An 11,952-nucleotide genomic window follows, 5' to 3' on the forward strand; every position below is an offset into this window, starting at 1 on the left:
CGTCCGGAGCCTGTGCCCCGCAACGGGAGAGGCCACAACAGAGGGAGGCCCGCATACCACAAAAAAAAAAAAAAAAAAAAAAAAAAAAATTAACAAACTAGTACATATTATCTTCAGCTCCCCTCTTCATGGTACTGACTCTTATAAAATTAAAGCTTTTGGCAACAAAGAATCTGCTAACTCAAGGTAAAAACACATTCAATATAAGGTTACTGGATAGATTACACATTTATCAAATAAAAATACAGGGTGCTCAGTTAAATTGGAAATTCAGTTAAATAATAGCAACAACAAAGAAGTATTAGAAGTAGCTTATTAAAAATAGAACTTGAGGTTTACATTAAATTCAAATTTAACTGTGCATCCTGTATTTTATCTGGTAATCACATTTAAGTAAGAAACACAAATACATACAACCATCAACAACACTACCAAAAGAAAATAAATCTCATTTTTTTCTTGCTAGTCATTGCTGCTGCTGGATACAATTGCTACCACCACTGGTCACTGTTGCTGCAACTTTTGAAAATATGGCTCTATAGGTGACTTCTAAACTGCCCTTTTGCTTTCAAGTTATTTCCTGGAGACTTAAATTCTTAGTTAGCATCTTCATTTGTCTGTAACCTTAACACCAGGATGAGGAGAAAAATTAAATGTTCATCTTCAACTCTTTACTAGAATAATTAGACCCCATCTCATACCAAGACTTCCAAAATTAGACGGAAGGGAGGAGTTTTCCCTCTAAAATAGCACATTTGTATCATTTAGAGCATCATTTTAAAAAAGTGTTCCTTTATTGTATGTTACTGAATGGAGACTACATATCACTCTATTAGTTGCAAAAAATGAACCAAACTTTTTTCTTTAAACTTATTAACAGCAACTTATTTGGTAAGTGAAGTTGAGAACCTTCAGGAAATCCTTTAACCTAAGTCAGCAAAGAATTCTAGACAACAGGCTCAGAGTCTAAATTGACTGGAAATTTAAAGTTAAATAGTTGGGGTAGGGTGGGATAATCAGAAGGCTGGCATGGGGCCCGCAGGGGACTGGAAGTCTTGACAGTGTAGAGTTGGGAAGGGGACAGACTCTTCCCCTCTGAGGCAAGGCACAGACAATTTGACAAGGAGAGATGAGGGTGGAACACCAGCTGTCAAGGAACATGTTCAGAGCAGACAGTTGAAGTGCATGCAATGGGGGACCATTCACGCAACTTGAGCCATGACTCTAGACATCAGTGAAATTTGAGGCCTCAGGCTGCTTGCAAGTGCTGGTGGTCTACCTGGGAGCTGCTGACACCTGTGAGTTTCTCCACACTCTCAGGGCAGTGGCTCAGGATGTCCAGTACTTCACAGGTCATTCTGGCCACTCCCATGGCTCCACTTCCACGGGATGCCAGTGTGACCTTATTGACTGATGTCAAAGGACCACTGGTCCTTCCTGCCACCTGGGGCACCTTCTCTAGCAGCATCAGCTGAGCAGCCTCCTGGTCCAGCTGGAAAGTTACTGCTTTCTTGGCCACCTGCTTAGATTTGGCCTGGGACTCTGTCCTCTAGGGCAAAGGCCTCGGTCTCCTCATGCGTCCATACAGAGACATCTTCTGCCTCTCTCTGTGTTATCAGCTGGGAATTATCTGTATTGACTAGGTGCTTCAGGCTTGCAGCGCTGGGCTCCCATTGTCCTCTTTTTATTTTTTTATTAGTGTTAATTTCTTTATTTATTGAAGTGTGGTTAATGTACAATATTATATAAGTCACAGGCATATAATATAGTGATTCATGATTTTTAAAGGTTATACTCCATTTATAGTTACTATAAAATATTGGCTATATTCCCTGTGTTGTACAATACATACTTGCAGCTTATTTTACACATAATAATTTGTACCTATTACTCACTTACCCCTATCCTGCCCCTGCCTTCTTCTCTCTCCTCACTGGTAACCACTAGCTTTTTCTCTCTCTATATGTCTGCTTTTTTTTGTTATGTACACTAGTTTGTTGTAATTTTTAGATTCCTCAGAGAACTGATATCATACAGTATTTGCTTTTCTCTGTCTGACTTATTTCACTTAACATAATGTCCTTCAAGTCCATCCCTGATGTTGCAAATGGCAACATTTTATTCTTTTTATGGCTGAGTAGTATTCCACTGTGTGCGTGAGTGTCTATGGGTATGCATGTGTGTTTGTGTATATATACCATATATTTTTTTAACTGGGCTGAAATTTATTGATTTATTTTTAATATCTTTATTGGAGTATAATAGTTTTACAATGGTGTGTTATTTTCTGCTTTATAACAAAGTGAAATAGTTATACATATACATATATCCCCATATCTCCTCCCTCTTATGACTCCCTCCCATCCTCCTTATCCCACCCCTCTAGGTGGTCACAAAGCACCAAAATATTGGCTATATTCCCTGTGTTGTACAATACATACTTGCAGCTTATTTTACACATAATAATTTGTACCTATTACTCACTTACCCCTATCCTGCCCCTGCCTTCTTCTCTCTCCTCACTGGTAACCACTAGCTTTTTCTCTCTCTATATGTCTGCTTTTTTTTGTTATGTACACTAGTTTGTTGTAATTTTTAGATTCCTCAGAGAACTGATATCATACAGTATTTGCTTTTCTCTGTCTGACTTATTTCACTTAACATAATGTCCTTCAAGTCCATCCCTGATGTTGCAAATGGCAACATTTTATTCTTTTTATGGCTGAGTAGTATTCCACTGTGTGCGTGAGTGTCTATGGGTATGCATGTGTGTTTGTGTATATATACCATATATTTTTTTAACTGGGCTGAAATTTATTGATTTATTTTTAATATCTTTATTGGAGTATAATAGTTTTACAATGGTGTGTTATTTTCTGCTTTATAACAAAGTGAAATAGTTATACATATACATATATCCCCATATCTCCTCCCTCTTATGACTCCCTCCCATCCTCCTTATCCCACCCCTCTAGGTGGTCACAAAGCACCAAGCTGATCTCCCTGTGCTATGTGGCTGCTTCCCACTAGCTATCTATTTAACATTTCGTAGTGTATGTATGTCCAAACCACTCTCACTTCAGCCCAGCTTACCTTTCCCGCTTCCCATGTACTCAAGTCCATTCTCTACCTCTGCGCCTTTATTCCTGTCCTGCCCCTAAGTTCTTCAGAACTTTTTTTTTCTTTTTTATAGATTCCATACATATGTGTTTGCATACAGTGCTTGTTTTTCTCTTTCTGACTTTCTTCACTCTGTATGACAGTGTCTAGGTCCATCCACCTCACTACAAATAACTCAATTTCATTTCTTTTTGTGGCTGAGTAATATTCCATTGTATATATGTGCCACATCTTCTTTATCCATTCATCTGTCAATGGACACATAGGTTGCTTTCATGTCCTGGCTATTGTAAATAGAGCTGCAGTGAACATTGTGGTAGATGACTTGTTGAATTATGGTTTTGAAATATGCCCAGTAGTGGGATTGCTGGGTCATATGGTAGTTCTATTTTTAGTGTTTTAAGGAACCTCCATACTGTTCTCCATAGTGGCTGTATCAATTTACGTTCCCACCAACAGTGCAAGAATGTTCCCTTTTCTCCATTGCCTCTCCAGCATTTATTGTTCATAGATTTTTTTTATGATGGCCATTCTGACTGGTGTGCAGTGATACCTCATTGTATTTTTGATTTGCATTACTCTAATGATTAGTGATTTTGAACATCCTTTCATGTGTTTGTTGGCAATCTGTATATCTTCTGTGGAGAAATGTCTATTTATTTCTCCTGCCCATTTTTGGATTGGGTTGTTTTTTTTTTTGATATTGAGCTGCATGAGCTGCTTGTAAATTTTGGAGATTAATCCTTTGTCAGTTGCTTCATTTGCAAATATGTTCTCCCATTCTAAGCACTGTCTTTTCATCTTGTTTATAGTTTCCTTTGCTGTGCAAAACCTTTTATGTTTCATTAGGCCCCTTTTGTTTATTTTTGTTTTTATTTCCATTTCTCTAAGATGTGGGTCAAAAAGGATCTTGCTGTGATTTACGTGAAAGAGTGTTCTTCCGATGTTTTACTCTAAGAGTTTTATAGTGTCTGGTCTTACATTTGGGTCTTTAATCCATTTTGAGTTTATTTTGGTGTATGGTGTTAGAGAGTGTTCTAATTTCATTCTTTTACAGGTAGCTGTCCAGTTTTCCCAGCACCACTTACTGAAGAGACTGTCTTTTCTCCATTGTATATTCTTACCTCCTTTATCAAAAATAAGGTGACCATACGTGTGTGGGTTTTTCTCCGGGCTTTCTATCCTGTTCCATTGATCTATATTTCTGTTTTTTGTGCCAGTACCATACTGTCTTGATACTGCAGCTTTGTAGTATACTCTGAAGTCTGGGAGCCTGATTCCTCCAGCTCCATTTTTCTTTTTCAAGATTGTTTTGACTATTCGGGGTCTTTTGTGTCTCCATACAAATGTGAAAGATTTTGTTCTACTTCTGTGAAAAATGCCATTGGTAGTTTGATAGGGATTGCATTGAATCTGTAGATTGATTTGGGTAGTATAGTGATTTTCACTATGTTGATTTTTCCAATCCAAGAACATGGTATATCTCTCCATCTATTTGTATCATATTTAATTTCTTTCATCAATATCTTATAGTTTTCTACATACAGGTCTTTTGTCTCCTTAGGTAGGATTATTCCTAGGTATTTTATTCTTTCTGTTGCAGTGGTACATGGGAGTGTTTCCTTAATTTCCCTTTCAGATTTTTCATCATTAGTGTATAGGAATGCAAGAGATTTCTGTGCATTAATTTTTTGTCTGCTATGTTACCAAATTCATTGTTTAGCTCTAGTAGTTTTCTGGTAACATATTTAGGATTCTCTATGTATAGTATCATGTCATCTACAAACCATGACAGCTTTACTTATTCTTTTCTGATTTGGATTCCTCTTGTTTCTTTTCCTTCTTTGATTGCTCTGGCTAAAACTTCCAAAACTATGTTGAATAATTGTGGTGAGAGTTGACAACCTTCTCTTGTTCATGATCTTAGACAAATGGTTTCAGTTTTTCACCACTGAGAATGATGTTGGTTGTGGGCTTGTCACATATGGCCTTTATTATGTTCAGGTAAGTTCCCTCTATGCCTACTTTCTGTAGGGTTTTTAGCATAAATGGGTGTTGTATTTTGTTGAAAGCTTTTTCTTCATCTATTGAGATGATGATATGGTTTTTCTCCTTCAATTTGTTAATATGGTGTATCACATTGATTGATTTGTGTATATTGAAGAATCCTTGCATTCCTGGGTTAAACCTCACTTGATCATGCTGCATGATCATTTTAATGTGTTGTTGGATTCTGTTTGCTAGTAATTTGTTGAGGATTTTTGCATCTATGTTCATCAGTGATATTGGCCTGTAGTTTTCTTTCCTTGTGACATCTTTATCTGGTTTTGGTATCAGGGTGATGGTGGCCTACAGAATGAGTTTGGGTGTGTTCCTCCCTCTACTATATTTTGGAAGAGTTTGAAAAGTATAGGTGTTATCTCTTCTCTAAATGTCTGATAGAGTTCGCCTGTGAAGCCATCTGGTCAGGGGAGTTTGTTTGTTGGAAAATTTTTATCACAGTTTCAATTTTGGTGCTTGTGATTGGTCTATTTATATTTTCTATTTCTTCCTGGTTCAGTCTCAGAAAGTTTTGCTTTTCTACGAATTTGTCCATTTCTTCCAGGTTGTCCAATTTATTGGCATATAATTGCTTGTAGTAGTCTCTCATGATCCTTCATATTTTTGCAGTGTCAGTTGTTAGTTTTTCCTTTTCGTTTCTAATTCTATTGATTTGAGTCTTCTCTCTATTTTTCTTGATGAGTCTGGCTAATGGTTTATCAATTTTGTTTATCTTCTCAAAGATCCAGCTTTCAGTTTTATCTTTGCTATTGTTTTCTTCATTTCTTTTTCATTTATCTCTAATCTGATCTTTATGATTGCTTTCCTTCTGCTAACTTTGGGGTTTTTTGATTCTTTTTTCTCTAATTGCTTTTGGTGTAAAGTTAGGTTGTTTATTTCAGATATTTCCTGTTTCTTGAGGTAGCATGTATTGTTATAAACTTCCCTCATAGAACCTCTTTTGCTGCATCCCATAGACTTTGCATCGTCGTATTTTCATTGTCATTTGTTTCTAGGTATTTTTTGATTTCCTCTTTGATTTCTTCAGTGATCTCTTGGTTATTTATTAGTGTATTGTTTAGCTTCCATATGTTTATATTTTTGACAGATTTTTTCCTGTATTAATATCTAGTCTCATAGCATTGTGGTCGGAAAAGATACTTGATATGATTTCAGTTTTCTTAAAGGGTTAAACCTCACTTGATCATGCTGCATGATCATTTTAATGTGTTGTTGGATTCTGTTTGCTAGTAATTTGTTGAGGATTTTTGCATCTATGTTCATCAGTGATATTGGCCTGTAGTTTTCTTTCCTTGTGACATCTTTATCTGGTTTTGGTATCAGGGTGATGGTGGCCTACAGAATGAGTTTGGGTGTGTTCCTCCCTCTACTATATTTTGGAAGAGTTTGAAAAGTATAGGTGTTATCTCTTCTCTAAATGTCTGATAGAGTTCGCCTGTGAAGCCATCTGGTCAGGGGAGTTTGTTTGTTGGAAAATTTTTATCACAGTTTCAATTTTGGTGCTTGTGATTGGTCTATTTATATTTTCTATTTCTTCCTGGTTCAGTCTCAGAAAGTTTTGCTTTTCTACGAATTTGTCCATTTCTTCCAGGTTGTCCAATTTATTGGCATATAATTGCTTGTAGTAGTCTCTCATGATCCTTCATATTTTTGCAGTGTCAGTTGTTAGTTTTTCCTTTTCGTTTCTAATTCTATTGATTTGAGTCTTCTCTCTATTTTTCTTGATGAGTCTGGCTAATGGTTTATCAATTTTGTTTATCTTCTCAAAGATCCAGCTTTCAGTTTTATCTTTGCTATTGTTTTCTTCATTTCTTTTTCATTTATCTCTAATCTGATCTTTATGATTGCTTTCCTTCTGCTAACTTTGGGGTTTTTTGATTCTTTTTTCTCTAATTGCTTTTGGTGTAAAGTTAGGTTGTTTATTTCAGATATTTCCTGTTTCTTGAGGTAGCATGTATTGTTATAAACTTCCCTCATAGAACCTCTTTTGCTGCATCCCATAGACTTTGCATCGTCGTATTTTCATTGTCATTTGTTTCTAGGTATTTTTTGATTTCCTCTTTGATTTCTTCAGTGATCTCTTGGTTATTTATTAGTGTATTGTTTAGCTTCCATATGTTTATATTTTTGACAGATTTTTTCCTGTATTAATATCTAGTCTCATAGCATTGTGGTCGGAAAAGATACTTGATATGATTTCAGTTTTCTTAAATTTACCAAGGCTTGATTTGTGACCCAGAATATGATCTATCCTGGAGAATGTTCCATGGGCACTTGAGAAGAAAGTTTATTCTGTTGTTTTTGGATTGCATGTCCTATAAACATCAGTTAAGTCCTTCTTGTTTAATATATCATTTAAAGCTTGTGTTTCCTTATTTATTTTCGTTCTGGATGATCTTTCCCATGGTGAAACTGGGATGTTAAAGTTCCCTACTATGATTGTGTTACTGTCGATTTCCCCTATTATGGCTATAAGCATTTGCCTTATGTATTGAGGTGCTCCTACATTGGGTGCATAAATATTTACAATTGTTTTATCTTCCTCTTCGATTGATCCCTTGATCATTATGTAGTGTCCTTCTTTGTCTTGTGTAATAGTCTTTATTTTAAAGTCTATTTTGTCTGATGAGAATGCTTTCCAGCTTTCTTTTGATTTCCATTTGAATGGAATATCTTTTTCCATCCCCTCACTTTCAGTCTGTATGTGTCCTTAGGTCTGAAGTGGGTCTCTTGTAGAGAGCATATATACAGCTCTTGTTTTTGCATCCATTCAGCCAGTCTATGTCTTTTGGTGGAGCATTTATTCCATTTACAATTAAGGTAGTTATTGATATGTTTGTTCCTCTTGCCATTTTTTAAATTGTTTTGGGTTTGTTATTGTAGGTCTTTTCCTTCTCTTGTGTTTCCTGCCTAGAGAAGTTCCTTTATCATTTGTTGTAAAGCTGATTTGGTGGTGCTGAATTCTCTTAGCTTTTTCTTGACTGTAAAGGTTTTAATTTCTCTGTTGAATCTTAATGAAATCCTTGCTGGGTAGAGTAATCTTGGTTTTACCCTTTCAGCATTTTAATTATTTCCTGCCACTACCTTCTGGCTTGCAGAGTTTCTGCTGAAAGATTAGCTGTTAACCTTATGAGGATTCCTTTGTATGTTATTTGTTGTTTTTTCCTTGCTGCTTTTAATAATTTTTCTTTGTATTTAATTTTTTATAGTTTGATTAATATGTGTCTTGGAATGTTTCTCCTTGGATTTATCCTGTGTAGGAATCTTTGCATTTCTGAACTTGATTGACTATTTCCTTTCCCATATTAGGGAAGTTTTCAACTATAATTCTTCAAATTTTCTCAGTCCCTTTCTTTTTCTCTTCTTCTTCTGGGACCCCTATTATTTGAATGTTGTTTCATTTAATGTGTCCAAGAGATATCTGAGACTGTCCTCAATTCTTTTCATTCTTTTTTCTTTATTCTTCTCTGTGGTAGTTTTTCCCCCTATTTTATCTTCCAGGTCACTTATCCGTTCCTCTACCTCAGTTATACTGCTATTGATTCCTTCTAAGAGTTTTAAATTTCATTGATTGTGTTGTTCATCATTGTTTATTTGCTCTTTAGTTCTTCTAGGTCCTTGTTAGACGTTTCTTGTATTTTCTCCATTCTATTTTCAAAATTTTGGCTCATCTTTACTATCATTACTCTGAATTCTTTTTCAGGTAGACTGCCTTTTCCTCTTCATTTGTTTGGTCTTGTGGGTTTTTGCCTTGCTCTTTCATCTGCTGTGTGTTTCTCTGTCTTCTCATTTTGCTTAACTTTCTATGTTTGTGATCTCCTTTTCACAGGCTGCAAGTTCTTAGTTCCTGTAGTTTTCAGTGTCTGCCCGCGGTTGCTAAGGTTGGTTCAGTGGGTTGTGTAGGCTTCCTGGTGGTGGGGACTGGTGTCTGTGTTCTAGTGGATGAGGCTGGATCTTGTCTTTCTAGTGGGCAGGACCACGTCTGGTGGTGTGTTTTGGTGTGTCCATGACCTCATTATGATTTTAGGCAGCCTCTCTGCTAATGGGTGAGTTTGTGTTCTTGTCTTGCTAGTTGTTTGGCATAGGATGCCCAGCATTGTAGCTTGCTGGTCGTTGAGTGTAGCTGGGTCTTAATGTTGAGATTGAGATTTCTGGGAGTTCTTTTGCTGTTTGATATTATGTGGAGCCGGGAGGTCTCTGGTGGATGAATGTCCTGAACTCAGTTTTTCCACATCAGAGGCACAGGCCTGACATCTGGCTGGGGCACCAGGACCCTGTCAGCCACAAAGCCGGTTTCATGGGGTGTTTCTTGTCTTTTGGGAAGTCTGAGGTCTTCTGCTAGAGTTCAGTAGGTGTTCTGTAGGAGTTGTTCCACATGTAGATGTATTTCTGATGTATTTGTGGGGAGGAAGGTGATCTCTGCATCTTACTTCTCCATCATCTTGAAGGTCTCCCTCACCACATCTTTTTTTTTTTTTTTTGCGGTATGCAGGCCTCTCACTGTTGTGGCCTCTTCCGTTGCCTGTGCTCCAGACGTGCAGGCTCAGCGGCCATGGCTCACGGGCCCAGCCGCTCTGCGACAATGCAGGCCTCTCACTGTTGTGGCCTCTTCCGTTGCCTGTGCTCCAGACGTGCAGGCTCAGCGGCCATGGCCCACGGGCCCAGCCGCTCTGCGACATGTGGGATCTTCCCAGACCGGGGCACGAACCCGTGTCCCCTGCATCAGCCGGCGGACTCTCAACTACTGTGCCACCAGGGAAGCCCACCACATCTTCTTTATTCATCTGTTGATGGACACTTAGGTTGCTTCCATATTTTTGGCTATTGTAAATAAGGTTGCTATGAACACTGGGGTGCATGTATCTTTTTGAAATAGTATTTTTGTTTTTTGGATATATACCCAGGAGTGGAATTGCAGTATCATATGGTAGTTCTATTTTTAGTTTTTTAAGAAACCTCCATACTCTTTTCCTCAGTGGCTGCACCAATTTACATTCCTACCAAGCATGTACAAGGGTTCCTTTTTCTCCCCTATTTGGCCAACATTTCATTTCTTATTTGTGTTCTGTCATCATTTGAATTAGTTTCACCAGGTCAATTTCTTTTATCCTATTTGAGCTAACTGGAAGTTTACTTTTTCATTCAAAGACTTTAACTAAGATTCTAGAAGGCATTTTCTGATATTGATTTCTTCCCTGCTTCCTACACTGCTTTCAGTGTATAGGCCTCTTGTTACAAAAATACATCATGAATTGAAAGCAATATAAGGGAATCAATAAAGCACTTAAATGGGGGGAAAAAACCCACACAAATATATTCTGAACTCGAATCTCTAGCTCTAGCAAGGCCATTTCCTGCTCCTGCAATGCCCCCTGCTGGGCTGCTCCATCACCTGCACCTGTGCCTCCTGCTCCTCCAGCTGCTGCTTAGTCTAGGCCACCTCAAGCTGATTGGCCAGGTCACCCTGTGCTCAGAGGGTGTTGACCTAGATGTCGTACTTGGCCTTCTTCAGCTAGTTGTCCCTCTGCAGCTTTGCTATCTCAATCTCACTCAAGTACTGAGCAGACACATTTTTCTGCCTGGTTTGGCCTTCGGACCCCAGTATCTCTTCGCCTCCCTTCCTCAATCTGAGCATCTTTCTGGACTTGTGCTGTTTGAGCCTTCACTGAGGAGTGCAAATATCTGAGCATCATGAATGTCCTTCACAGTGTAGCTAACCACACTGATAAGTCTTACAGAATTCACAAAAAAATGGTTGTTGTTATTACAATAAAATATTTAAAGTTTTAGTCTTCTCATTAAAAGGTCTGTGTTCCAGTGAATAAATCTCCCTTTAAACATGAGTTTCTTAGTTTTTCTATTACCCTGAAAAAGAAACAGCTGAATTTAACTGATTTCAATTTCTTCCATTAATATGTTTTTCTTTTTAATTCAGTCAAGGTGATTTTTGTATGATGGTTCAGCATATTACTGTTTAATTTAATGAACTGAATACTCTTTATACTTCTTTTGTTATGTTATTATATTTTGGACATTCTGTGTGATAGATAAACAGCCACATTTTTAGTCTTCTTTGTTTCAGTTTAGTGTATGAGAAAAACCTTCCCCAATAACATGATCAGCTCCTCATTTACACCTTGATATAAAATAACCACACATTCCAGAATGAAGAGCCTCCTGTTCCTCCTCTCTGCACTCATCTTGTACAGAGAAAAGCTATAATTTAGGACAATGTATAATAGTAGATTTGAAGGGGCCAGGATAGGTCATTAATTGATAACTACAATGAGCTTTTGTACATAAGTAACACATCTTGATAAAAATCTGGGAGTAAATTACTCAAAACTAAAACACAGAAGTCAAAAATACATGAAATTAGTCAATGAGAGAGAAAGAGTATTCTTTTAAGTTTATTGATCTCATATGTAGAGGCTACACTATATATCTTAGAAATAGTACTTCAGAGGTAATTAATATAAAATATTGTTCTCTTGTTCATTATTATCTTTGAGGTTTAGAAATTTTTCCTTGGAACAATAAGTGGTGAGATGTCAACAGATACATTTTCTATGCAACATTTTTATCCACTAACTATATTAGAAATACATAATTTATATATATATATATTACAGTATCTGCTGAAGTGGCCTATATTACTAAAACAGACAAAAACCATGAGTAAGTTCTACAAGTCTAGAATGAAATACTAAGATGTAATATGTAATTGACTTTCCTGTACATATATTTACTAATGGAACAGGTAACAATTTT

At 37.0% G+C, this 11,952-nt stretch overlaps 1 pseudogene; it reads right to left on the reverse strand.

The window, feature by feature from the left end:
• Nucleotides 1-1,249: 1,249 nt before the first annotated feature.
• On the reverse strand, nucleotides 1,250-10,871 carry LOC102986173 (flotillin-1-like; annotated as a pseudogene).
• Between the last annotated feature and the right edge of the window lie 1,081 nt (nucleotides 10,872-11,952).

This window comes from Physeter macrocephalus, chromosome 13 (assembly GCF_002837175.3).
Source record: "Physeter macrocephalus isolate SW-GA chromosome 13, ASM283717v5, whole genome shotgun sequence".
Classification (NCBI taxonomy): domain Eukaryota; kingdom Metazoa; phylum Chordata; class Mammalia; order Artiodactyla; family Physeteridae; genus Physeter; species Physeter macrocephalus.